Consider the following 26,261-nt stretch of genomic DNA (forward strand, 5'->3'; position numbering starts at 1 on the left):
CGTGCGGGAGTGTTCGTGTGCATCTGTGCCGGCTGTAGGGCGCGCAAGCGTAAGAGAAAGTTCTCTAGCACGCGGGCGCGCAGTGGAATCATGTGGGGGGCGCGGGAGCGCGAGAGAATGTTGGCACGCATCCCTTGGAGAGGATGGGCGCATGTGCGTATCCCTGCGGATGCGCGCAGGAGAAGGCTGGCGCGCAGGTGAGCGCTGGTGTGTGGGAGAAGGCTGGCGCGTGGGAGAAGGCAGCATTGCTGACTTCCCGGAAGTCCTGCTATCCGTTGACAGTTGGCGCGCAGGTTTTACCTGGAGCATAGAATAGTGCACAGCATGGCGCGCAGGAGTGTCAAATGTTGGGCGCGTATGCGCGCGGGCAGGAGAATGTTGGCGCGCAGGAGAGTTCCGGAGCGTAGGGGAGCGCTGGCGAGCAGGAGAGCGCAATTGCGCAGGAGGCGAGTGTTGGCACGCAGATGGGCGCTCAGGAGAACGTGGGCGCATATGCGCATGAGGGTACGCATAGCGCGTGATGGAGCTATGCTCTTGTTGGAGCGTATGCACGTGTTGGCGCGTACGGTCTTGATGCCCTGTGCTAGGGTTATGGTGAAAATCCGCGCGTAGTGATGGGGCCTGACGAGCTTCTAAAGAGCGATCGTCAGGTCTCTTGGGCGCGTAGAGCGTATGTTGTTGGCGCGCAACAGCGTGCTTAGGTGGAGCCTTGTTAGGCCCATGTAGAAGTGGAGACAGCAGGTCTGTCGGGTGGAAGGTCGACGTGTCCTTTAAAAGGACGACCTTCAACCGAAAGAGATCGCGAACGATGCAGGAGCAGTGATGGATGATTGGTCTAGAGGCTCCTCTGCGGGGGACTGCATCGAAGATGTTGAACCAAAGAGGCGCCTCCTCACCGCAGGTGAAAGGAAGGCCTCTAAGGCGAAGAGGCAGGCGAGCCTTCCGACATATGCGCCCTCTGGAGGCCGTTGGATCAGCAAGCTGACCTTCTGCAGTCCTCCGAAGAGGAGTCTCTGTAAGTGAACTCCCCCGAGGAGGAGAAACACTAGCAGAAGAGACTGACTATGGACTTAGTTTCTCCCTCGTAGGTTGAACAGGAATGGGAGAAATTAAGCCGTCAGCTACCGTAGAGTTTGGAGTGGAAGAGGTGATGAGTGATACCGCATTGGATACCTCTGACACCACAACGGCGACAAGAGACAGAGGATCAACTTCTGAGGGTAACAACGAATGCTGGACAGCGGCACCCAAAACGGATGTAGTTAACCAAAACCTCCTTGGAGGGCGAACCCGTAAGCCCCAAGGAGGACCAAAGCTGAAAAAAGGAGGTTAATGACATATCCTCCGCCAGGGGGAGAGGTGGAGCTGATTCGCTAGGGGAAGCAACGTTATCTCTCGAGTCCCGAGGTTGGTAAACATCGGTCTACGCTACCACTCGACAGTCTCTCTAAAGAGACCGACAGAGTGGGAGCTTCGGAGGAGATTTGGGCAACGGAAGAAGAGGCCTTGGGTTCTTCACCTTTCGAAGCAAACTTCGAAGGAGAAATATCCCGTTTGGACTTCTTGCCACCATGTTATAAACCTCTCGTCTAGATGAATCTTGCAAAGAGCTCTACCATGTTATAGACTTCCCAGGAATGCACCTACTTGATAAGGATCCATGATACTAGCCCCTTTATTAACCCAAGTCATGAACGGAAGCACAGTCATTCATCAATGCTACACATTGCTTTACGAAACCTTTGTTAAGTTTGTAAAGTAGTAATGCTACATATGTTACTGCTAGGTTGAAAAGCAGCTGCATTTCTTCTACAAATATTATCCCCTAGACAGATAGGATACTCAGGCGAGTACCCCATCCACTCCCCGATACATCTGCAGACGGCAGATTTCAGCGAAAAGGATCATCATGCAGCTTCCAGTGTAGATTATCCTGTATTTTTGCTCAAACCAAACCAGAAGGCAAGGGGAACACTGGTCACTGACTAGTAACGCTTCAGAAACTACAGGCACAATCACTCGAGAGCCGCACGCAAGAAACTTGAGCCTTTCTGTTAACAAAAGAAGTCTAGTCAACAACTCACGAGACCTTTGTAACTGTAGACTAAATCTTGAAGATCTCTGCCTTCATAGCCAAGGACTAAATTCAGGTGCCATAGGGTTGATGATTCTCTTGCCATTCTTTAAAGAATCCTCCCTCCACCTAAGTCATTCACCAGCAGGTCTGCAAATGGAATGGGGCCAACCGCTGTAAATGTATAAGATGGGATGAACGAGTGCTGGCTGGTCTCCTTTGATTACTAAATCAATGCTGGTTCTCATGCTTTCAGAGGGTAAAGGGCACCAAGTTCCTTAGCTTTTGGATAGCAAACAGTCGAGTGTGGCATCATTTGTTGAAAGGCAGTGTCACGAGAATGCCTGTCCTTGGTTGGTGAGGACCCTTGCCGATAACCAGTGAGCATGTTGAGTAATCTCTGTTTGTATGATATCAGATCTGAGAAGTCACCTGTTTCAATCCCTATCGAGCACCCTAGTTTGAAGATCTTGATTTCAGATGATATCGCTTGAGTGTGGGATAATATCCTGTCCGGTACTGGTCTCCAGATCTAGATCATGGAAGTCTCAGTTCCTCAGAAGATTTCTACCGGAAAAAAATTCCAGCATGATGGAAAACCTCAGGTCTGGGAGCACTGGGAATGATCAGATAATAAATGACAGGTATATTAGTTCCCTGGGGACTAGGAGACTATCACACAAAGAACAAGTGTAAGTTCCAATCGTGTCATTCTCGTGTGGCCAATCACATGGGAAACTAATATCATAATGAACAAGTCCAAGGAGGATAGTCCTATCTTGAGGGGAGAGAACACAACTGGAACATTCCTATAAACACCAAACACTAAGAGAAGATCCCGAGGAAACCTCTGCACACATGAAAGGAAGATCTCACAACCTGTAAAAGAAACAACTGAGGTTTTCTTTCACCGTTATCATAGATTGGAAAAGCTGTAAAAAACCAGATGCCAGAAGTTCAGCAACCCATAAGTCAATGAAGAAAAGGAACGCGAGATCCAATTGCATACTGTCTGACAAGCCCTTAGAGGACCAATCCCATAGTGACTGGTCACACACAGATAGCTCAAATGCTGACGGAGCACATGGAGACTTGTGGCAATATGGGAAGCTAGAATTGTAGCAATCAGACCTTAGTAATTGTGTCATGGGATCAGTCAGCTGGGATGAGACGCTCTGCTAACATCATTACATTCGTACTGTTTGTTAATCATAAGCTCCTTCTGCTGGGTGTGTGTATTCAGTTTCATATGGGGTCAAGCAGTGATAGAAGGATTGTGAACGCATGTACCGTGTACCGAAACATTCGTTGGGAAAAAAACTTCTGATATATCCCACTCTTGGCATTTACTATCCTCACGAAAGCAGGGAGAGATCAATCTGAGAAGCACAGCTAAGTTAATGTTTTCTTAGATAAAGTCGTCTTCTTCAGGCAAACTAATAGCCCTCTCTTGAGGGTACTGCATTCGGTATATGACCAAGAGTTGTGCATATTAGCATTTCTTCTGAATGAGGAAATTCTTGGCAAACATACCTCCTGCTACAGGACCAAACACAGGATTACTAAGCAGAACATACCTTTGTTTCTTCTTGTTGAGGGACTACTGAACTCTTGGAATGTACTGCTTCCCTTTCTCTCCCCCAGAAAGTGAGAAAAATAAAGAAAGAGGGAAGGAAGGGTGGTTAAAAGGTGTGAGAACACGTATGGCGAGTACCCAGACACCTTCCTAGTACAGTGCGTGCGCAGATACTTCTAGCTATGGGACAAAACTCGGCACCCATTCAATAAATAGTTTACAGTATTTATTTCCTTTCTTCACTGCACATTTTCCATGTTGAAGCCCTTGGGCTTGTAGCATCCTGCTTTTCCAACTAGGGTTGAAGCTCAGGAAAAGCAACAAACAAGAAAAAGTTGCCCCAAAGCAACAGAAAAGGGAAAAAACCTCAATTAACAGATATTTTTATGGAAGGGAATCCACCCCCCCTCAGAAATAACTTCCTCCCCACACTTACGCTGTCATATTACAACTAAAAAGGTAAATTTTCTTATGTTAAAATTACTTCAAATGTTTTTATTTTCAATGAAAGTCTTATATATGTTATTGTATTTACTGTGTGTGAAACTACAATACTGCATCACTTTTTTATGCTAATTTTGTATGTCATGTTCCTAGTAAATCAACTGGGGCTTGGAATGCATTATTCACTTACACATTATTTTTAATGGGAAATGATTCAGTATTTGACCACCTTTTTGACCTTTTTGGAAAAATTATAGTCGAATACCGAGGTATTACTTCATCTGGAAACAACTGCAAATTCTTCCTTCTAAATTTCACTCTCACACAACAAACTGCAAACACAATAATCTATTAAGAAATAGCTAAAGATTAAAACACAGATGCAGACACAGGAAGTACTATATTCTGTACCATGAACTGCGGCTGAAAAAAGTGGGAACTCTGTGCCCTGTCAGGTAGGAAGGGCTTACCCACTACCCTCAAGCTAACTACCGGCACCTCATTTAGTTTTGACAGCCGAATCAGCTTCGCTGTAAGCATAGCCCTATAAAAGGACGCAAGTTTGTATTAATGTAGGAAAAATGGTATTCGTATTACAGTGGTAAATTTTTAGTTTAAACCAGGCCACGATTCAGGACAATGAAGTATCGTACCCAGGGAATTGGGTCCTCTTTACTCTACTGCATACCTGATGGCTTTGCACCCTGCAACCAACCCCCAACTAGCTGATATCGCTTATATCTTATCGCTTAGAAAACCCTTCGATACATTGCATTAATAAACTAGGCCTATTAACCCTACCTTTTTCAACACAAGAAGTGGTCTTTAGCAAAAATAAAAAAAATTATAAATATATTGTCCTGATTTAAACTGTAAGGAAAGTTTGCGAATTGACGTGTGCAAGCATTGGGGGAAAAAAAAAAAAAAAAGTCCAATTACATTTTCTAAAAAGCAAAATATGGCCCGATCTGAAATAGTCCTTCTTAACCTTAGCTACATCAACTTGTCCTTACCAGGGAAAGGGGTTAACTGTCTTGAGAAATATAGCATTTACCTATTAATTTTTTTATGACTAGATGGCAGGTGCGTCGCCCGTTCTACTAACTACCTATATGACATAATACCCACGGTAAAATTATAGTACATTATATCACTAATTTTGCTTTAAGAAAGTTTTTGAATTAGAAAATGTTGCCCTGACTGGAATTATAATAAAACCATACACATCTAGGATTTAAGCATAACAGATACAATAAAAAAAATTTCGGTTCTATTGTAGTTTATTGAAGGGTAATGTAACCTAGGAAAAAAACTACTTATTCTGAAGAAAAAGATCCGTTCTCTTCAAAAATGCCACTCGTTACTGTCGGAAATGAATAGTTTCAGAAATATGTTAACGTAACATTGCTAATGTTAGCGAAGCGAGCCAGTGGCGGAACAAAAACCATTATATTTAGCGTTGCTAATGTTAGCGTGCGCTGCTCAACATTACCGCTTGCCAGTACATGCGAGCTTGATGTTTCTGTTTTCTGGCGAGCGAAACGAGCCCAGGGCGGCACAAGAGCCATTATATTTAAACATTTTAACAGAAAATATATGTTTTCCTCTAGTAAATAACGTGATTTAATCGGTTTCCGGGGCTTTTGTAGTTTCTTGGGACAGAGTGAAAACCCACATCTTACAAACATAAGAGCATCACCTAACCGAAGGTTCCCCACCTAGCCTAACTTAACCAACCTAACCTAATATTCTCCACCTAACCTAACCTAGGAGCCATATCCTTACATATTTACTCACAGGGGGCTAATCCCCCGGGACACCCCTTACACTGCCCTACTCTTATCTTACCCTGTCCCAACGAACTACATTCACCCAATTTACGATTGAAATGAAGGGCAAATTCGGTTAAATCACGTTATTTACTACAGGAAAACATATTTTCTGTTCGAAATGATAGGCTACCCTGTAGATTTGTAAGACTTCACCTTTTTTACCTTTTTCTTTTTCTACCCGTTTAAATTTGTTATAACGAGTAAGTAATCTAATGAAACACATTAATTTATCTAAAAATTGTCTCTTCGTTCCGTGAACTTGTTCCTTTCCCAAGTAACAGCCCTTTTGTTGTCTGTCATGAGTTGGTAAACTGGCCACGCATCGATGCTGAGTTTATATGGGCATTGTGAAAAACTTAGCTTCTAATATTTTAAACAATTAATTTAAACTCTCCACACATGTAATTTCAAAGATAGTGCACGTTTGACCATAACAAGCCTAACTTAATCTGCATTAACTTCTTGTTTAGCATAGGTTATTACTAGGCCTACCCACACTTTCATAGGGCGGATCTCCGAAACGCACTTACTACTATTTCGTCCATATTAAGCTTGACTATCAACCTAATACCAACAATAATAAGTAGGGATTAATGTCAAACTATATTTTGTGCGATTATAAACGGTAATTACCTCTGCCATGGTATTTGACTGAAATTTCGCCTACTTTGGTGTGATCCTACGAGATATAACTACGGCCGCTCACCTGACACTTAGTGTACGAGATTGTCTCAATTGTTGTAAGACAACGTTGAAGTCGTTAGGACGGCACATCATCTGTTAAAGTTTAAGTAAAATGCCATATCTTACAACATTTCTTTGATAATACCAGCCGAATACAAACCAAAAACACTTTAAATGAGCAGGTAACAGATGTTTACATCATCATCGCCATGTTTAAGACAAAAAGTACATTACTTGTTTACTTGTTTTGGGTTTAAATCCAACCCTCCACTGAAGTAGGGTGAACTACTTCTCGGGCGGGTCCATAATAATCATCTAACGAAACATTTTCATTATAACTTATACAATTCTTTGATTGTAGCATCTTCCAAATCATATGATCTTGTGAAAAGTAATGTCTTTAGTTTCTTCTTAAATTCAATTGCTCCCTTTAGGTCCTTCATTTCAGTTGGCAGTTTATTATAGTGTCTAGGCGCACAGTAGCTAAAAGCCCTTTCACCAAATTTACTATTTGTTCTTGGTTCAGATAGCCTATGTTTGTCACTCATGTGTCTTGTGTTAACATTTGTTTCTAGTTCCAGTTTATTCAGGCATTCTTTTAAACATTTTGTTCATTTTGGTTCAGTATCTTAAACGTTAGTAAGAGTAGCTTGTATTCAATTCTCGCTTTTACCGGTAGCCATTGTAATTTAATTAGTACAGGGGTAATTCTTTCCCTATTGTGTAGTCCTTTTATTAATCTAGCGGCTCTGTTTTGTACTCTGAATTTTCTTCAGCTGATAATGTGGTGCGATTTTAATGCTTCACAGGTTTGTGATCAGACAAATGGCAGGAGCACAAGATAGGGCAATTTCAGTTGCCATTAAACATCTTTAGACAAATCTGACCGTTTTAAATTATATCATTGCTTTAAAACGTTAGTGAATAATTACTAAAAAAAATTTAATGTTCATAGAATTCAACATATTTTATTGTTTTAATGTTGTTACTGTTCTTGAAATGTTTTATTTATTTTTTTTAATACTTTTCATACATAGTTTATTTATTTCCTTACTTCCTTTCCTCACTGGGCTATTTTTCCCTGGGTTTATAGCATCCTGCTTTTCCAACTAGGGTTGTAGCTTAGCCGTTGATAATAATAATAATAATAATAATAATAATAATAATAATAATAATAATAATAATAATAATAATAATAATAATAATAAAATTGTTGAACATTGGATCACTACAAAAATTCTTTTATAGATATAACAATACCATACCAAATTCAAGCACTAGCTACGCTAATTTCAGAGAGAACCATTATCTTGTACAGTATCCAACATGGATGAACTAGTGCATGGCATTAATATTACGGAATGGAACACTTAATAATAGGAACCAGGGCTCAATCTTAAAAAAAAAAAAAAAACTGTCACTGTCCTGTGTTGCATTTTTTGAGGGGCAGCAAAAGAATTAGTAATTTTATACACTTTCCCATAATTATCTTGTTTTACAAGAAATGGAGAATGCCAGAAAACTCAGTCAATCAAAATTACTTTAAATTAATCAACGTTAGCTACGAAAATAAAGGTCTTCACATAATCACTAACAAGTATTCTACATGATTAAATCAGAACAATATGATTTAAAGGTGGTTAATTTCAATTTCAATCTAACAAACTATAATTACGTAACTAGTTTTAAAAGATTATTACAATGAATTTGGTCATTTTTAAATTTTGCCTAAAACGTTTCATAGTTCAACTATTAATATTATGGCGTGATAACGCGGTCTGCAGTACACACGACCCAGTCATTCTTAAGTAATAACTATTTTTGTTATAGAACTCAGAATAACGATCTTAATAGCGCTAACGTAGTTAGATAACTGTAAACTTGCTTGTTTAACAAATAATTCTTACAACACCGTTAACATCCGGAAACTCAAGTTACCATGAATATTTATTTTCATGACTAAAAGTTGGAAAACAACTAAGATATTGACGACGTTTTACATCACCTGTAGCTTATTAAAGTATAAATGTTGATAAATTCTACAAATTATAGTGTTTTAGCACATTGTACATCCCTCCCTGCCATTTCAACCATAGGATAATTGCTTCAAGTGTCGTCAGCTAGTAGAATAATGTGCTAAAACACTATAATTTGTAGAATTCATCAACTTCTTCTTTGGCCCCCACATAAAAGCGGGAAAGGATGCAGACAAAGAAGTAGTAGTTGATGAATTGTACAAATTATAGTGTTATAGCACATTATTGTACTAGCTGACGACACTTTAAGCAATTATCCCATACTTAAAATGGCAGGGAGGGTTGTATAGCCTAATCTCAATAATGAATTGGATTACAGTATCTGGAGAGATTTATAGTTTTTCGAATTTACTTTTTCATCCAAGAAAAGGACATAAAATTGGTTTTGAAAACCACGCTTTCTAAAGATATGTAGCCAGGAGGAAATATTCTTTTTATTATAATTTTGCAAACCAAATAAAAATGCAGTTATAATTAGTTACCTAGAATTATAACAAAACCTTAGAGGTTAGCCAGATTCTGTGGGTCGGTTTGTCTTGTGCCATGAAAAATTTTATAAACGTTTTTAAAGTGACAATTATAACACTTAACGCAGGCCATTTTACTGTCCAGGCCGTACTACACTGGATTCCTCTCACTGGTTAGGGCTCATATATAAAACTTGCGTACTTCGCTCACATTCTAGCACTATATTTAGAAAGTTAAATATGATAAACGTCGAGTAAAACAAACTTGAAAGGATAAACCTATAAGTAACCTTACAGCAGTGGTTCCCAAACTATCTTACCTGACGCCCCCTTTTTGCTTCCACTCCTCTTTTTTTTTTTTTTGTATGAAATGATTCTTACATTTATTTCTTAGCATTGTACAGGAAAACAGATTTCTGTTTGTATTACATTTTAATAATGAAAGCCACTCAAAAAATAATAGTACATTCCAGTAACTAAAAACGAAACATTTGGTTCAAAGTGAGCGAAAAAAAGTTTGAACATTAGCAAATTGGCAAAATTGAGTTATAATTTTAAGAATAGATAATTTGAAAACATGGCATATAATATTTGGAAATACTTATGAGACTATGGCACAATTTCTGGTCAAATTTAGTGAGCTGGATGCATGTATGTAATGACAGATATTTGTTCTTTTTATGATTTTATTATTCTATTAAACAATTAATTTCGAGCAGATGACTTCACGCCCCCCTTGTATCGTCCTCACGCCCCCCTAGTGGGGCGCGCCCCCCAGTTAGGGAACCAATGCCTTACAGGATGATGGGTGAAGAACTATCACATTTACTTACTATAATACTAGCTGGCAGCTCCTACAGCCTTTGAGGGAATGACGTTAGTCAGCTTGATCAGCTGGTCACTAACTTGGTGCTCACGTCGATAGTTTAATTATATGCTATCAATCGCGTGAAATATGGTAAAGGTATAATAAACTAAAGACTTCTTTACTAACCGAGTTTAATGTTTATTTCTAAAACGGAACATTTAATTTTTACATTGACCGGATTTGACTAGTATTCAATAGTTGACGTTGAAAACGAAACGATTTCTGTATACTTTCCTAGTCCTTTATTAGTCAAATGAGTTGTTTACTTACGACACGTGAATCAACCTTTAAAAGTTTTTATCGTAGTCTAGATATATTTTGGCCTTTTTAATGAAAAAAATATATATATCAAAAGTCCGAAACCCAATATATATTTGATATTTAACATCTAATACAGTATACAATGTGTTTGCCCTAATGTATTGCAATACCCCTGAAATATGTTTTCACAAACTCTAACAAACTTGTTAACACCATAACGTACATACATTCTAGGGGTATTTCATGAACTATAAAAGATAATTTCCATTATTATCCTTATCATTAATAACAAATATATTTACAGGTTAGATTAACCTTCATCATTTAACCTGTAAAATAGGCCTGTGTTTAAAAAACTTGATTTCTTGAGTATCTTATTTATATCGTAACAGCTAAATATGTGGGCGGCCATGTCAATTTGCATTAAAAAAAAGGCTTCCCAGGATTATTGAAATTCAACAAAAACACCTGAATACCGTTATTTGTAAGCTTGCCTTTTTTCCTTCATCAATTTTCATAGAAAATGTCTGCCTTGATAAGTAATTTTCATAGCTGGTATTGTAAAGGAATTAATACTTGTAAAATATATCCACACACTCCCCTATTTCATTATTAAAGCTACTATTTGTCTGTTATACATTATTTTTGCCAATTATCCCTATGATCATGGGTCCTTTTACTGGCCAGACAGTACTACTTTGGATCCCTCTCTCAGATTAAGGATAATTTTGTCTTTGCCTACCATACACGGATAGTCTGGCCTATTCTTTCCACATCCACCTCTGTCCTCATAAACCTGACAACACCGAGATTACCAAACAATTCTTCTCTGCTCAAGAGATTAACTACTGCAATGTAATAATTGTTCCGTGGCTACTTTCCTCTTGGTAAGGGTAGAATAGACTCTTTAGCTATGGTAAGAATTTCTTCTAGGAGGACACTCCAAAATCAAACCATTGTTCTGTAAGTCTTGGGTAGTACCATAGCTGGCATGGCCTTCCACTGTCTTGATTTATTATAATTCCCTTGATTGAGGTAACCTACACTCGGCCACGTTGTTCTCTCTCTCTCTCTCTCTCTCTCTCTCTCTCTCTCTCTCTCTCTCTCTCTCTCTCTCTCTCTCTCTCTCTCTCTCTCTCGGCTATTATTCCCTATTGGAATCGTTGGGCTTATAGCATCTTGTTTTTCCAATTAAGGTTATAGCTTACCTTGTAATAGTAATAGTAGTAATAATAATAATAATGATAATAATAATAATAATAATAAGAATAATAATAATAAGAGTGATGTGGGTGTTATGGAAAATAGCATAACCACCACTATCAACTTTAATAATCTTATTTGCAGACCACACGTATTCAATAGCATAGCCTAATTAGGTCCAAAATGTCCGGAAAGCCTTAAAAACATATGCAAAGTCTTTTCAGGAGACAAGTCGGGTGATCTACGTATATTTTACAAAATATAAGTGAGAAAAGTCAGAGTTACTGTAAGGTACATAAACGTAATTGAGATATGGTCCGGTAAGAAAATGGGAGAAACTATAATTTCTACTTCAGTATCTAATAGCATTTGATTAGTTTCAGCCAAAGGTATTAATTTATATAAGATACTTAAAATGAGCGTTGCATCATTTGGGATTTGGTAGAAATTTAGAATCCTGGACAGAATCCCACATTGTGAAAAGCGGACAATTAAATCACACAGTAGGCTACAATAAAGTAAAGAATTTTTATTAAGTTCTTTTATCTATGACATATCCTAATAGCACATATTAATGAGGCACAACATGCTGATGTACATATGAGCTACATTTACTTAATTAGTATACATTAAAAGAACTTAAATGCCATTAACATGATATATTCCAGCTATTTCATCCATATTCAAATAATTCAGCTTTGTGTTGTAGTACAAGCTCATGAACAAAGTTAAGCAAAGAAAAATTATCCGGCAGTTGCCAAATATGGATAAAATCACTGGAATAAATCATGTGAATAGCAAACAGGTTCTTTTAATGTTTACCATGAAAGTAAATGTAGTGCATAGGCACACGAAGTTGCTAGTCAATTATTCAATATGTGCTATTTTTGATAAATAAAAAATTGTGAGTATGCCAGATACCGAAATTTACTCATTACGTTCAAGAAATAATTCTGGTGACAGAAAACCTCAAATCAACTAATCAATCCATCTGGTGACAGAAATAATAATTACTGCGACTGTTGTCAACCAGTCAGCATACAGAACAATTATATTCTACAGACCGGTATGAATGATCTGTAAATGACGGATGTGATTGAATATGGATCTTGATATCAATCGATCTTTGTGCTTCTTTTGATAAAGTTGTGCATAAACTGCTACTTGATGATTCATCAAACTTTTGCGCACTTAAAAGATTACTTGGTTGACAAACTACAGTACGATGTACGAATTGTTAACTCGTTCATCCTACGGCCCATTCTTATTTTGCAGCTATAACATAGGTCTGTTAAAAGTACTACAGATAATTAAAGTCCTCACACAAATTTTCCTAATATAATAATGTTTACTTTTCAAATTAACCAATAAAACCAAGGGTAAATATATGATACTTTAATTTCTAGCCAAATACATGAACCATATATTTTTCCTACTCGCTATCTTGTGTTTTATTCATTTCTGACCATGATTATTGGGGCAAACCACCGTTCATGAGGTTTTGGACCCCCTTATATAAAGACAATTATGGGGGACCACAGTGGGAAACCGTTTTTTTTTTTTTTTTTTGGGGGGGTGGGGGGGTGGGGATTTCATGGACGAGTGATTTGCAGCAATAATAATGGTCATAAATGTAAAATAAGTCCAAGATAACCAGTTGGAAAAATATATGGTTCATGTAAATGGTTGTAAACAGGCCAAAACGTGATAACTTAACTTTTGAGATTTGTAAGAGTACAGAACCTAACAAACCCACCTAGCCTAACTTAGTTGTTCCCAGGTCACAATCCCTAGTCGGGGGCACGGCCCCCGGACCCCCCTTCCCAGGTCACCCCCCATAGCTGGAGGCCAAGCCCCCCGGACCCCTTTCCCAGGTCACAAACTATAAGTAAATCACAAATAAATCCTTAGATTATGATAAAGTAAATCACAAATAAATCCTTTCATTATGAAAAAGTAAATCCAAAATAATTCCTTACCTTATGATTGACATTATAGTAGACTACAGTATGTTTCCTCTGGGTTATATGTAGCAGGGGCTCTTCACTCACACGTGCAACCCTAACCTAGGCTTACGAATCCCAGTTTTGGCATGGCCGTACAATTATCCAAAACTCTTAGCCTAGACTTTTAAACCCAACATCCAATATTAACCTCATCGCTTACTTCGAGTAATCGTAAGGTTTTTGATCCCTCCCTAATTTACCAACGTTCCTGCACCCATGGTGCTACGAAATACATGTTACCAAGCACTCCTAAGGGCATGCCTATTAATTACCTTATCTTCAGTTGGCGAATTTTTTTTCGAAGTACTGTCCAGTTGTCTGACGAGACTCGCCATTTGCGTTGGCAGTGTTAAGGACAATCCACAATCGTCAACACAGAAGACTGTAACTCGGTAACTCCTTACTCACGACTAATGAAGCGTCTGAAGCGATTCAACTTCAAGCGAGTGTTTTGTATGAACATCAGGTAGTGCTTCTTAACCAAAGATAGTAACCCATTAATGATGCTTCTTAACTGAAAATTCAAGATGAGGATAACTTGGAAAAAATATTGCCGCACTATTAGCATTGCTGTTGTACGAGTTATAGCGAGTCCTTTAATAAATGTCGTGCGTTAAAAATAAGATGTTAAAAGTTCAATCAACCTTATAAATGATAGTTTACTTACTTCACTCTAAGGGCTGCTTATCCGGTCCTGTACAGCAGGGGAACCATACTTTCTACAGGACTTCCACATTCGTTATATCATGTTCATATGGGAGCACATAATATTTCGCATCGTGTATTGCTCACTTCCTGTTCATCGTCACTATCAAAGCAAGCGCTGAATAAGAAAATCTTGATTCCTCTTGAAAGCTTTAATATCTTCAATCATTTGGATGTCTCGTGGGAACTTATTGTATTGTCTCGAGGCTGCATATCTAAAGGCTCTGGAGCCTACAGTAGACATATATCTAGGTTCTAATAGTTTGAAACCATCTGTAACTATTCTAGTGTCAACACGATTTGTTGGCTGCACAATATGTAATAATTCTCTCGGATATTTTGGACGAGCGGTTCTGATAACTTGGTGGGTTATTGTACATATTTTAAATTCAATTCTCGCTTTAATAGACAACCATTGTAAACCAATTAGTATAAGAGTGATCCTTTCTCTAGGTGGGACACCTTTTATTAGTCTTGCTCTTCTGAGTACTGTTTTGTCATTTCTTAAGTTATACTTTTTGCAGATTGTAGTAGCTGGAGTTGCAGTAGTCAATCCTGATTATAACACAGTTTGTCACAAGTTTCTTTAGAGAATATTCATCCAAGTACCTTTTTTTCTTATGAAAGCAATGTTCCTGAGATGATAACCAACATTTTGACCAAACCATCATCAAGAAAATCATTGTACATACAATGACATCAATTTACATGAACTATGAAAGGATTTTTAGCATTTAATCTCAAACATTGACGTTACCATATTCAATATCAAAGACATTAAAGGGACTCAATATATTGTTTTAGAACTATATGACAAGTCAAAACTAGAGTCAGGGACATATTCTCTGAAAAAAAAAATGTTAAGAGGTCTGACATTAATGTTCTAGAAGGAAGTGAGATGGGAGATAACGTTAAAAGTCTAAATTTTGGGTATATCTTGTCCAAAAGGATACTGAGAAGACCCTTTGTAGTAGAATGCCTCAGTACCATACCAAAGGTCTAGCGAGAGAAAATGATTGATATAAAACATAAATTAGAGCCTGTGATTTTTATTTCATGTGCATCTGTTGCTTGATCTCGGCCTGACAGTTACGGATCATTCGTTAACAATATAAATACGGGAAATAAATGTGGATATTAAAACAACAATGGAGACCTCACATTTTAATGGCTTCATGTAATACATTGCCATACACACACATAGCACCACCTCGCCACATATAAACTTAAGTTATTTGTACATAAATATCTTTAAAATCATAACCACTCATGGCAAATACAATAACAAATAATATTCAACCTATAAAATGTTTTTTTGTCTTTTTTTTTTAATCTTTTGTTATAGAGCGCTTGTCACATAGCTATCGTTTTTTTTGTAAGATCTACAGTACATCGAGGTTTAAACAGGCACTCATTCTCAGAGCACAAAATCACTCTTTAAGGCGTATGCAGGAAGAAAGACCCCAGCCTTTATGTCCTCGGCCACTCACAAACGGCCAACGAGCGAACAGAACAATTCTTCTTTTCTCTCCTGGCTACGACATTCGCAACCTGCGTTTAAACCCCGTAACTTTAACCTTATCTTAATCACTAGATCTCACGGTTTGACTTTTTTTTCGAGTCCTTTTAAGACTAGATCCTGCATTTCCTTACAACCCCCATAAAAGGACTCTGAGCTCAGCCTTAGGTTCACGAGAGCATCCTGCACATAAACGGACTCGAGTCGATTTCCAGTATAAGACCTTAAAACCATTCCTCCTTGAGGACTCACAAAAAAAAGACTTCTCTCAAAATGTTCTGGGTATAAAAATGTTGAAAATCAATTTCCATACAGCGTACCTAAAAGTATCCTTAATAGGTAGAAAAGTGGAAAGTATGGGAAAATCTTACGAAGGCTTACAAAAACTAGTGTAGGTGTGAAAATGTTTTTTTTTTTTTAAACTGGTTTTTATCTTGTCATTGGATACCTGCTCTTGTTGCAGTTCACACGAGCATAATAGAAAAAAAAACTGAATTCAACTTACCTCATGGGTTTTGCCGTTATACTCTATAAATACTCCAGTAATTCTATTAAAAGGGTAGAACTCTCTGTTCGATCCAAAGACAAGTCACAAATATTGGTAATACTGCACTGTCAACATCAAAGCTACATTCATGTACAGAACATGATATAGTACAACTAGGAGTGTACACATAGATTTATACATGGTATTTCAAATGTGGAAAAAGTAATAATAATAATTATCCTGGGCGACATTAGTTTCGGGTAACTTTATTCATATATTCTTTAATTCTTGGTCCATTTAAATAATGGAAAATATCCCGTTTACAATTACGAAAGAAAGAGAAACGGAAACAAGGAAAGGGTGACACACAGATATGTATTATCCTTCGCCATATTTAATCATATTCAATCCATTTAATCCTAAATTCCATTGACTTTTAAAAAAAGAAAATAAATATTGGCAATGATCCTTAGCAATGAACTAGTTCCGGGACGAATCTAGTAAAATCTAGCACAGCTTTTCACGTGTTCTTCACTATTCAAAAGCCTTTATTTTTATTTACTATAAAGTAGAAAGTTTTTTTGTTTTTGTTTTCAAAGCAAGACATCAGTGCCAAGAACTAATGGATATGTTACATTCATGGATTTCGTAATTCTAAACCATCTACCTATTCAAATTTTGAAAAGAAACAGTCCTCATTGTTATTCAGGTCGGGGTCTTATTGGAAAAAAACATTAAAATTAGTTTTTACCTGATATATATATATATATATATATATATATATATATATATATATATGTATATATATATATGTATGTATATATATATATATATATATATATATATATATATACACATATATATATACATATATATACATATATATATATATATATATATATATATATATATACATATATAATATATATATACATATATATACATACATTTTATAAATATATATATATATATATATATATATATATATATATATATATATATATATATATATATATATGTATATATATATATACTGTTTTAATGTGTACATATTCATGTGTTTGTGCATGCACATGTGCATCAAGAAATATGCACACATATATATCAGAATTGCCAATTATCTAAAAGAATAATTTATCCCTTGCATTACTTAGTAAAAGCATTGTAAATTTTAAATTAGGGAAATTACAAAGATTTTCACAAAATTTTGGCGTAAATTAAACCTTAAATAGTATTAATTTCATCTCAAAGAAGCATACTCGCATTCCACTTATTTCCAATTGCACAGATTATCAATGAAAAAGTAATGTGTTATAAAGATAGATATCATTTGCCTGGTCACAGAATATATAAATAAGTAGATTATCATAATCACTTAAATATTATAATTCCTTACTGTACTGTTTTGTGTATTGATCTAGATGATTGAATGTTAAATCTCTAAAAATTTCTGTCGAACTGGAAGGCCCTATATATAAGGCCATTTTAGTCTTATGATATCAACATAAAAATATTATCATAATTGTCATTATCATTACTTTATTGTTTATAGCACACTTACAAAACACAGGTGATATACAACACTGCTTAATGATTTCATGTCAAAGTCTATATCATGGAAATTAATGTTATACACAATCAATGAATTGGCGTACAGCGCATCCTACACCTAACATATTGCAATATTATGCAACCCCGCAATGTGAGATCATGAACTGCAGTATAAATGTCTATGACTTCTCTAACCCGGTCTACTCCAAGGAAGACCTGATTAGCTGCAGTTTAGACATGATTAACCAGAGCATAGAGACATTCAGCTTACGATGTCGGCTGATGATCTGCAGATGAGTTGTGATCATCGCAGTGTCGATGCGATGCCAATGCGATGCCCGTGCGATGCCAGTGCGATGCCAGGATTGCATTCGCAGTCAGGCCCACTTGTCAGGGCCATAAAAGTGACGAAATGACCAATCTGCACAACAGTGACAAGAGGATTTTGTGGAGTAAGATGCTATCCTTCCATTTAGATTTATCTCCTGCTTCAACGTACACTGAAGACAATGATCACCTACAGAACGAACAGGTTCCGACACCCGAAGCTTCCTCCACATAACCACTATTACCCAATAACATTTTTGTCTGAACGAGCAATGTTTCGAGAGAAAATGGAACTGTAAAACTTGATGTAATAACTTTTTTTTAGATTAATAAAGACAATTCTTGAGGAATACTTCTCATAAATGACGCGAAGTGAGAGAAAGTCATACTGACCTGACATACTAGAGGATGAGAGAGGATTTATTCCAACGTTCTCATTCAGAATTTTTTTTTTTTCAACGAGGGCAAAGCGTCAGGCTTTAAAATGTGGAGAGGTAGATTATCATCATCATCATTTCATTCAGCTAAGTCATTTATTCATAAACTTTTTCTTCCTATAAATTTCTAAAATGTAAAGTTGCCCTAAACACTGACTTTGAACTCTTTTACGTTTAATGTCTTGTGCCTAAAAAGGTTTCACAACTACGACAGACGTTTTGTTTAAGGGAACACTTGTACGATAGCATTTAGGTCAGTTTGGTTTGCGAAGAAAATTAGTATCTCTAATGTACTAATGATGATTTAGAAGAATCTTGAAGCTTTCCACATACATATACATATACATTATTTTGCGTTTTGCTAGATGGACACGGTAAACAACTAATTTCATCGTATAAAAATGAAAACTTAAATTTTTCTGTTCAACATCTATATATCTTGAGCACAGAAGTCCCGTGGAGATAGGAAGGTTCAGATAGTATCTGTCACATTGTCATTTTGTCTGTGGGATGTACTCGTTTGCAAGTCTTCCTTAAAGGCAAGACAAAGGAAGCCTAAATTGTAGCGAAATTCAACTAACCATTTGCTACAAAGATTTCAAGTTCTACTTCCTGAGCAACAGTTACTTTTGTCCTTGTTGTGGTCTCGTATGCTTGGCTTGTCAACATGAAGCTCGGATGAAGAAGTCAGCTGGTTAAGTCACCCCATTGTGTTTATGTGCCGTAAGAAATAAGTCCGGCAGAGGATGCAAGCCTCCTTCAGTGGATGCGACCCTCTGGCAGAGGATGTGACCCTCCTTTAGAGGACGCGAGCCTCCTTCAGAGGACACGAGCCTCTGGCAGAGGATGAGAGCCTCCGGCAGAGGATGTGACCCTTCTTCAGAGGACGCGAGCCTCCGGCAGAGGATGTGACCCTCCTTCAGTGGACGCGAGCCTCCGGCAGAGGATGTGACCCTTCTTCAGAGGACGCGAGCCTCCGGCAGAGGATGTGACCCTCCTTCAGAGGACGCGAGCCTCCGGCAAAGGATGCGAGCCTCCGGCAGAGGATGTGACCCTACTTCAGAGGACGCGATCCTCCGGCAGAGGATGTGACCCTCCTTCAGAGGATGCCAGCCTCCGGCAGAGGATGTGACCCTCCTTCAGAGGATGTGACCCTTCTTCAGAGGACGCGAGACTCCTTCAGAGGATGCGACCCTTTTTCAGAAGATGGGATCCTCCTTCAGAGGAGAAATAACAGGAGCAACTATCAAAGTCATGATCCTTAAGATGGTATTGACGGGTTTATAGGTTGGGGTTGAGGAGTTAGGAAAAGATAATATAGTTTGATACCTTGGTTTGAATTAGATCTTAGAAGCAGTCTCTAATTCGGTCAACGGGGCGACCGTGATCTTCAGAACTGTGATTTCAAGTATCAGATGCATTTTGACAGATGTTGATATATTAGAGAAGTTCAGAGGATTATTAATATGATGCAATGATTATGGAAGCTGACTCTATACAGCGTTTGATTAAAAAAAGTATATTTGTCTCTAATAAAGAATTTTCATCTTACTTGAAGCGTTTGAAGCAACAATAGCATTAGACAGCTCTTGTAAAAAATATAGGAATATTCGTTTCTTTACTATCTATTCGTACAAACCAATCCATATCAAACAGTCAAGCCTTTACAAAGACTATGTAAATTTAATCTCAGTCCCATTCGTGAACCTTGGAATCTTCAGGAGCATAGCCAATTGAAAATTGGTTCACAGACAATAACTTCAGATGTATTACTCGAACAACTTATAATTTTTTTCAATTTACGTTTGAAATCACGATCCGATTAAAGGGAATGACTGGTTCGTAATATTTCTGGATACAGAATTTCTCATGACAACTTGGTTTCTCTTTATGCCTAAAAGCCTTAAATTGAATTTTTATCTGAATCGAAGTATTTAGCACTGGATAATGTTTAATTTTGTTGTTTGAGTAAGATTCCTTAGGCGATTTAGGCAATAAAGTTTTTTTATTTATTAAACATACATTTTAATATATGCATTATACAGCCATAATATAAAGCCTTTTTACAGCCTAATACAGCATAGTTTGAATAATGGTAAACAACTTTGTTTTTACATCGTTTATCTATCGAGAATCTCATTTATTGTAATGAAATCAGCAGAGAGCGAATGATATTTGTTTTTTAAAGCACGAAACCCTATTTATGTTCCAGACGGCAAGCCAGCATTTGCAATAAAGAACAAATTCATTGAAGACTTGAATAAGGGAAGAGGGGACTGGGATTAGGTATCGAGGGTAACTATACAACTACAGAGCTAGTCGCTTCTGCGCCTATGTAACTTCCGGCAATAGCATGCAACTTCACACCTCCAGTTATTTTTGTTAATTAATGCAAATTCTCTTTTTTTCGTGGAACATCATGGAATGCTGTGTTATGTGTTCATGAGATGGGGAATGGAGGTTACCACTAACATTTTATTTTCTTTAATATATAGAATGAGCAAATTTCCAAAAATGGAGTTTCGTGATCTTCCAGAGGGGATAAACTACAAGCTTTCCAGTTTCTGTTTTCCAGAAGGTCACGATCTCCCGAGAGAGAGAGAGAGAGAGAGAGAGAGAGAGAGAGAGAGAGAGAGAGAGAGAGAGAGAGAGAGAGAGAGAGAGAGAGAGAGAGAGAAGCACAGTCAAACATCGAGAGGAAGATGCTGTGAGACAGACGTCTTACCTAAAATTTTGATTCGTAGATTCGAAAGCATCATTCCTAAGAACCTCTCAGTGTGTGATTACTGCACTTCTTTTTTTTTCATAAACTTCTCTTTTTAATCAAAGTGCCCCTTTTTGCTCATGTCCTCCGCATTGTTCAAGCCTTATATGTACAAGTGTGTCGCTAATATAAGCCGTCTCTCTTAATAATTTACATGGTTATGAAATACTTTATACAAATGAGGGAAAAGTTATTTGATGAACGTGTCTGAGACTCAGTCTCAACTCTATGAAACCAAGAAAAAAAAAAATATCTGAAATACTAGATTGCTGCTTAATGCAACTTTATGTATGTATATATCTAAAGTAGTAATATTATTATCTGCACGATTACGAGGTGGGATTGCCCTTGTACAAGGAACATCGTATGTGACTTGCTGCAATACCACTTCAAGCCAGACTAATCATGTACTACAATAAATAAATATATCTATTGTCTTGAACTGGGAACGTAAAATTTCTTTATATCTAAATGTTTCATCCTTATAGAAATCTACATAGAAATGATATTCCACAAATACAGCATTTATAAAAATGGAGAATAACGCACGTCTTTGGAAGAATTATTATGAAACCAAATCCATGGCCATGGGTATTTTTCCTCTTTGTTTTTGGGTTTCTTAAACAGCCTTACTTTTTAAAAAGCAAAAAAAAAATGAAATTCATTGATATGAAAAACACTTATCGAAGGCTCTATGAGCTTCCTATGTCCTAGTAATTACATATTGTCAGAAACATACACATCAGTGTTACCAGCGAAATGTATAAAAACCCATCAGTGTTACCAGCTAAAATGTATAAAACATACCACAATTTAGAATAGGTAGGAAATGCTGCTTATCCTTTACAATCATTCTTTTGCTTAATGGTATTTGATTAGCAGGAAATTTAACAAATGAATTTGAAAATCAATATCAGTCATAAGGCATTCATTAATATACTGCAAACAAGGAATGGAAGCTAAATCATACCAATTCACGTTTTGCCAATTCAGAAAGTGATTAGGAATTTCAACAAGTGATGATGCAAATACAACACCTGTAAAAGGTTGTAGCCAGACCTGCTGGTATTAGCTTCAATATAGTTCAATATAGTATATTTATATATATACTGCGTATGTATTTCAATACATACGCGTGTGCTTTTTTTTGCTCAAGAGAGTTTTTTTGTGTGACTATTTTTTCTTCAAGTTTCAAGTCTCACGAAATGAATTCATCAGGGGCGACACTGTGGTCACTTTTTAATCCTCAATGAAACACAGAGAAGTCTGTCACTAAATGAACAAGATTCACCTAAAATGTAGGAGTTACAACTTATAGTTGAATGTTTATCCACTTCTGTACTCAGTTTTCCAATTGATTTGTTTATAATATTCTACAGAAAAAGCCTGACAACCTATTGCGCTAAGGATAATCACTGGTTTTCTATGTACCACTTGCCCTATTTCTAGTTTGTCCTTTTCACAGCAATTCTTCAACCACAGCCACTGGGTTCAGCCAATGACGAGGGCAAATGGTTTTCGTATCTTCTGTTTGGTCACATGTGTATTGAACCAATAGTTACTCCAGTATCTGCGGAATAGACGTAAGAAATTACTAAACAAAACAATAAAGAATTCTAGATAAAGTATAGATTACCTTTACACATGAATACTGCAGGTTACCGGATACCATTTGATTTATAGATTTTCCTCTAAATGTCCCGGGGATAGGGCAGGGGAGACCATTCATCACTGAAATGAAACTGAGGGTGAAGTAGAAGGCTAAAAAAGGGTGCAACTAATGGGCCGGAGGGAAGTTGCAAAGATCTTTCAGTAATGTCTACAGTGTATCACATGAGGTACACTGTTAGTATTAACTCATAAGGAACCAGCCTTTAAGTTTATGGTAAGAGAATAATTAGCCCTTTCACAGGAATCATGGCAAGATTAGAGTATAAATGGATTAAGATTGTACATATTTTTGTTTTCTAAATACTTGAGTTTGTGCCTTAAAACTACAGACAGTAAATTCTTGTAAACAATCCAGGCACCCTCCATGTCCCAAGTGGATATTTTCATTGAGTACATTTCACCTATCATTTGACTTTTATTTTCTGCATTTGACTGATGATGTGTCTATTGACTTACGTGCAGGTCTTAACAATACAATGAGTGAAAAGAGAAATACTTAAAAAACGACTGGTTAACTTAGGAGTTTGAAGGAATGTCCTTCATCACGTGAATAGAAACATGTCTGCTCCCTCTGCAGAGACGATGGTTAATGTTTTGTAAATAGTAATAAGTGTCCTAAAAGGCTTTGCATATACTGTATATTGGTTTAATGCCATTGTTAGATCATCGATAATTATTTAAGGTGAAAGAATAGAGACAAACATGACTCTATCAGGTTAAAAAAAATATTCTAAATATGTCAAGTACAAAGGCAGGCAGGGATGATAAAACGGACCTCAACTTACGAACATTCGACTTATGAACACAAATCCAACTGAATTCATAAACCTCAGATATTGTATCAAAACTTCATAATGAAATACTGTAATAAAACATATAATATAATTTAAATGCAGTAAGCAAGACGACATTTGCAATATGAATCGGGACTATATATTGACTTTTGCCATATGAAAGGGGACTATTTATTGACTTAGCGTTATGAAAGGGGTCTATTTATTGATTTTTGCAATATGAAAGGGGACTATTTAATGATTTTTGCAATATGAAAGGGGACTATTTCTTGATTTTTGCAATATGAAAGGGGACTATTTATTGATTTTTTTGCAATATGAAAGGGGACTATTTATTGATTTTTGCAATATGAAAGGGGACTATTTATTGATTTTTGCGATATGAAAGGGTACTATTTATTGATTTTTGCAATATGAAAGTGGATTATTTATTGATTTTTGCAATATGAAAGGGGCCTATTTTACTTTTGCAATATGAAAGGGGACTATTTATTGACTTTTGCATTATGAAAGGGGACTATTTGAATTTTGCAATATGACAGGGGACTATTTATTGACTTTTGCATTATGAAAGGGGACTATTTATTGATTTTTGCAATATGAAAGGGGACTATTTATTGATTTTTGCATTATGAAAGGGGACTATTTATTGATTTTTGCAATATGAAAGGGGACTATTTATTGACTTTTGCATTATGAAAGGGGACTATTTATTGATTTTTGCAATATGAAAGGGGACTATTTATTGACTTTTGCATTATGAAAGGGGACTATTTATTGATTTTTGCAATATGAAAGGGGACTATTTATTGATTTTTGCAATATGAAAGGGGACTATTTATTGACTTTTGCATTATGAAAGGGGACTATTTATTGATTTTTGCAATATGAAAGGGGACTATTTATTGATTTTTGCATTATGAAAGGGGACTATTTATTGATTTTTGCAATATGAAAGGGGACTATTTATTGACTTTTGCATTATGAAAGGGGACTATTTATTGATTTTTGCAATATGAAAGGGGACTATTTATTGACTTTTGCATTATGAAAGGGGACTATTTATTGATTTTTGCAATATGAAAGGGGACTATTTGAATTTTGCAATATGACAGGGGACTATTTATTGACTTTTGCATTATGAAAGGGGACTATTTATTGATTTTTGCAATATGAAAGGGGACTATTTGAATTTTGCAATATGACAGGGGACTATTTATTGACTTTTGCATTATGAAAGGGGACTATTTATTGATTTTTGCAATATGAAAGGGGACTATTTGAATTTTGCAATATGACAGGGGACTATTTATTGACTTTTGCATTATGAAAGGGGACTATTTATTGATTTTTGCAATATGAAAGGGGACTATTTATTGATTTTTGCAATATGAAAGGGGACTATATATTGACTTTTGCAGTTGAAAATCGCAGGCAAGTGAGTTAGGTGAAGACTACCCCAGGCTAAAATTTAACAAAATTCGACTTACAAAGAGTTTATTGGAACTTATTAAGTTTGTAAGTTGAGAATTTCGTATATAATCAATACAAACTAGAGGTGAATGCCATTTAAATAGATCTGCTTCCCACCTTGTATATCTAACACTACCAAAAACTGATGTTAGTCTGGTTGTGACATCACGAAGACCTGTGTCTAAGAGGAATCCAAAAGTTTTGGGAATGTCTTCAAAGAGTCTGATACTTACAAACCTATCCTTTACTGTATCTCCAGTATGGTTGCCTCAGGCTCGTAGAATCATAATCGTACAGGCACGTCAGCTGAAATGAAAAAGAAATATTTCAGAAGACATTTTTTTCCCTATTAGAAGCAGACTACGCCTCTCGCTTATCTTCCAATTTGGTTTTTATATATGTTTTACACGAATTTGCACATTTCTTACGGTACGAAATAATTACCAATTGCCCTCAAATGTATCAAATTAGGTAAAATAAATAATGAAAGGCTCTATAAGCTAAATGAAAGGACTTAATGGATTCATTTCTCTATAAGGAGACGAAATTTATAGGTTATCAAACAAAAGTATAATTTGAAATTCATGCACTTTTCTAAATAAAAAATAAAAGAGGTGACGTCTCCTTGGGGATTATGAGTTAGGTAATAGACTAGAATTTGATGAGTGGAAGCGAAAAGGATAGAATGAAAAGGGAAAGAATTTACATGAATTAAAGTGCCCCTTTGGGCACTCCACGCAACTATTTGAATGATTGTGGATAAATTTACAAATAGACGAAGGTTGTATTAAAAAAAATCCTTACGGATATGAACTTTGATTTCTCCTTGTAATGGATGATTCATAGAAAAGAAAATGCGTTGAATGCGTATTTGTTAGTATTGAAAAAAGGATTATAAAATCAAACTGGGACATAGCTAGACTTCCGAGAAAAAAAGATGAAAGACTGGAAAAAAAATCTTAAGGACTGACTCGACTGTTTGACAAGGGGGAAAAAAGGGGAAGGGGGAACATGGGCGTCAGCTTTTCTGGATTGGGGATCACATGCGGGGTATGGGCGTGAGTGACTTACGGGCGTGAGAG

The 26,261-nt window shown here is 36.6% G+C and overlaps 1 long non-coding RNA gene across 1 annotated transcript in view; it reads right to left on the reverse strand.

The window, feature by feature from the left end:
• LOC137621988 (uncharacterized) overlaps positions 1 to 13,881 on the reverse strand; it is a 37,394-nt gene extending 23,513 nt beyond the window's left edge. The window contains exon 1 of the long non-coding RNA XR_011040314.1: positions 13,724 to 13,881. This is a non-coding gene — a long non-coding RNA (uncharacterized lncRNA). The remainder of the gene's footprint in view (positions 1 to 13,723) is intronic.
• Positions 13,882 to 26,261: the final 12,380 nt, after the last annotated feature.

The sequence above is a fragment of the Palaemon carinicauda genome, chromosome 28, assembly GCF_036898095.1.
Source record: "Palaemon carinicauda isolate YSFRI2023 chromosome 28, ASM3689809v2, whole genome shotgun sequence".
NCBI classification, from domain to species: Eukaryota; Metazoa; Arthropoda; class Malacostraca; order Decapoda; family Palaemonidae; genus Palaemon; species Palaemon carinicauda.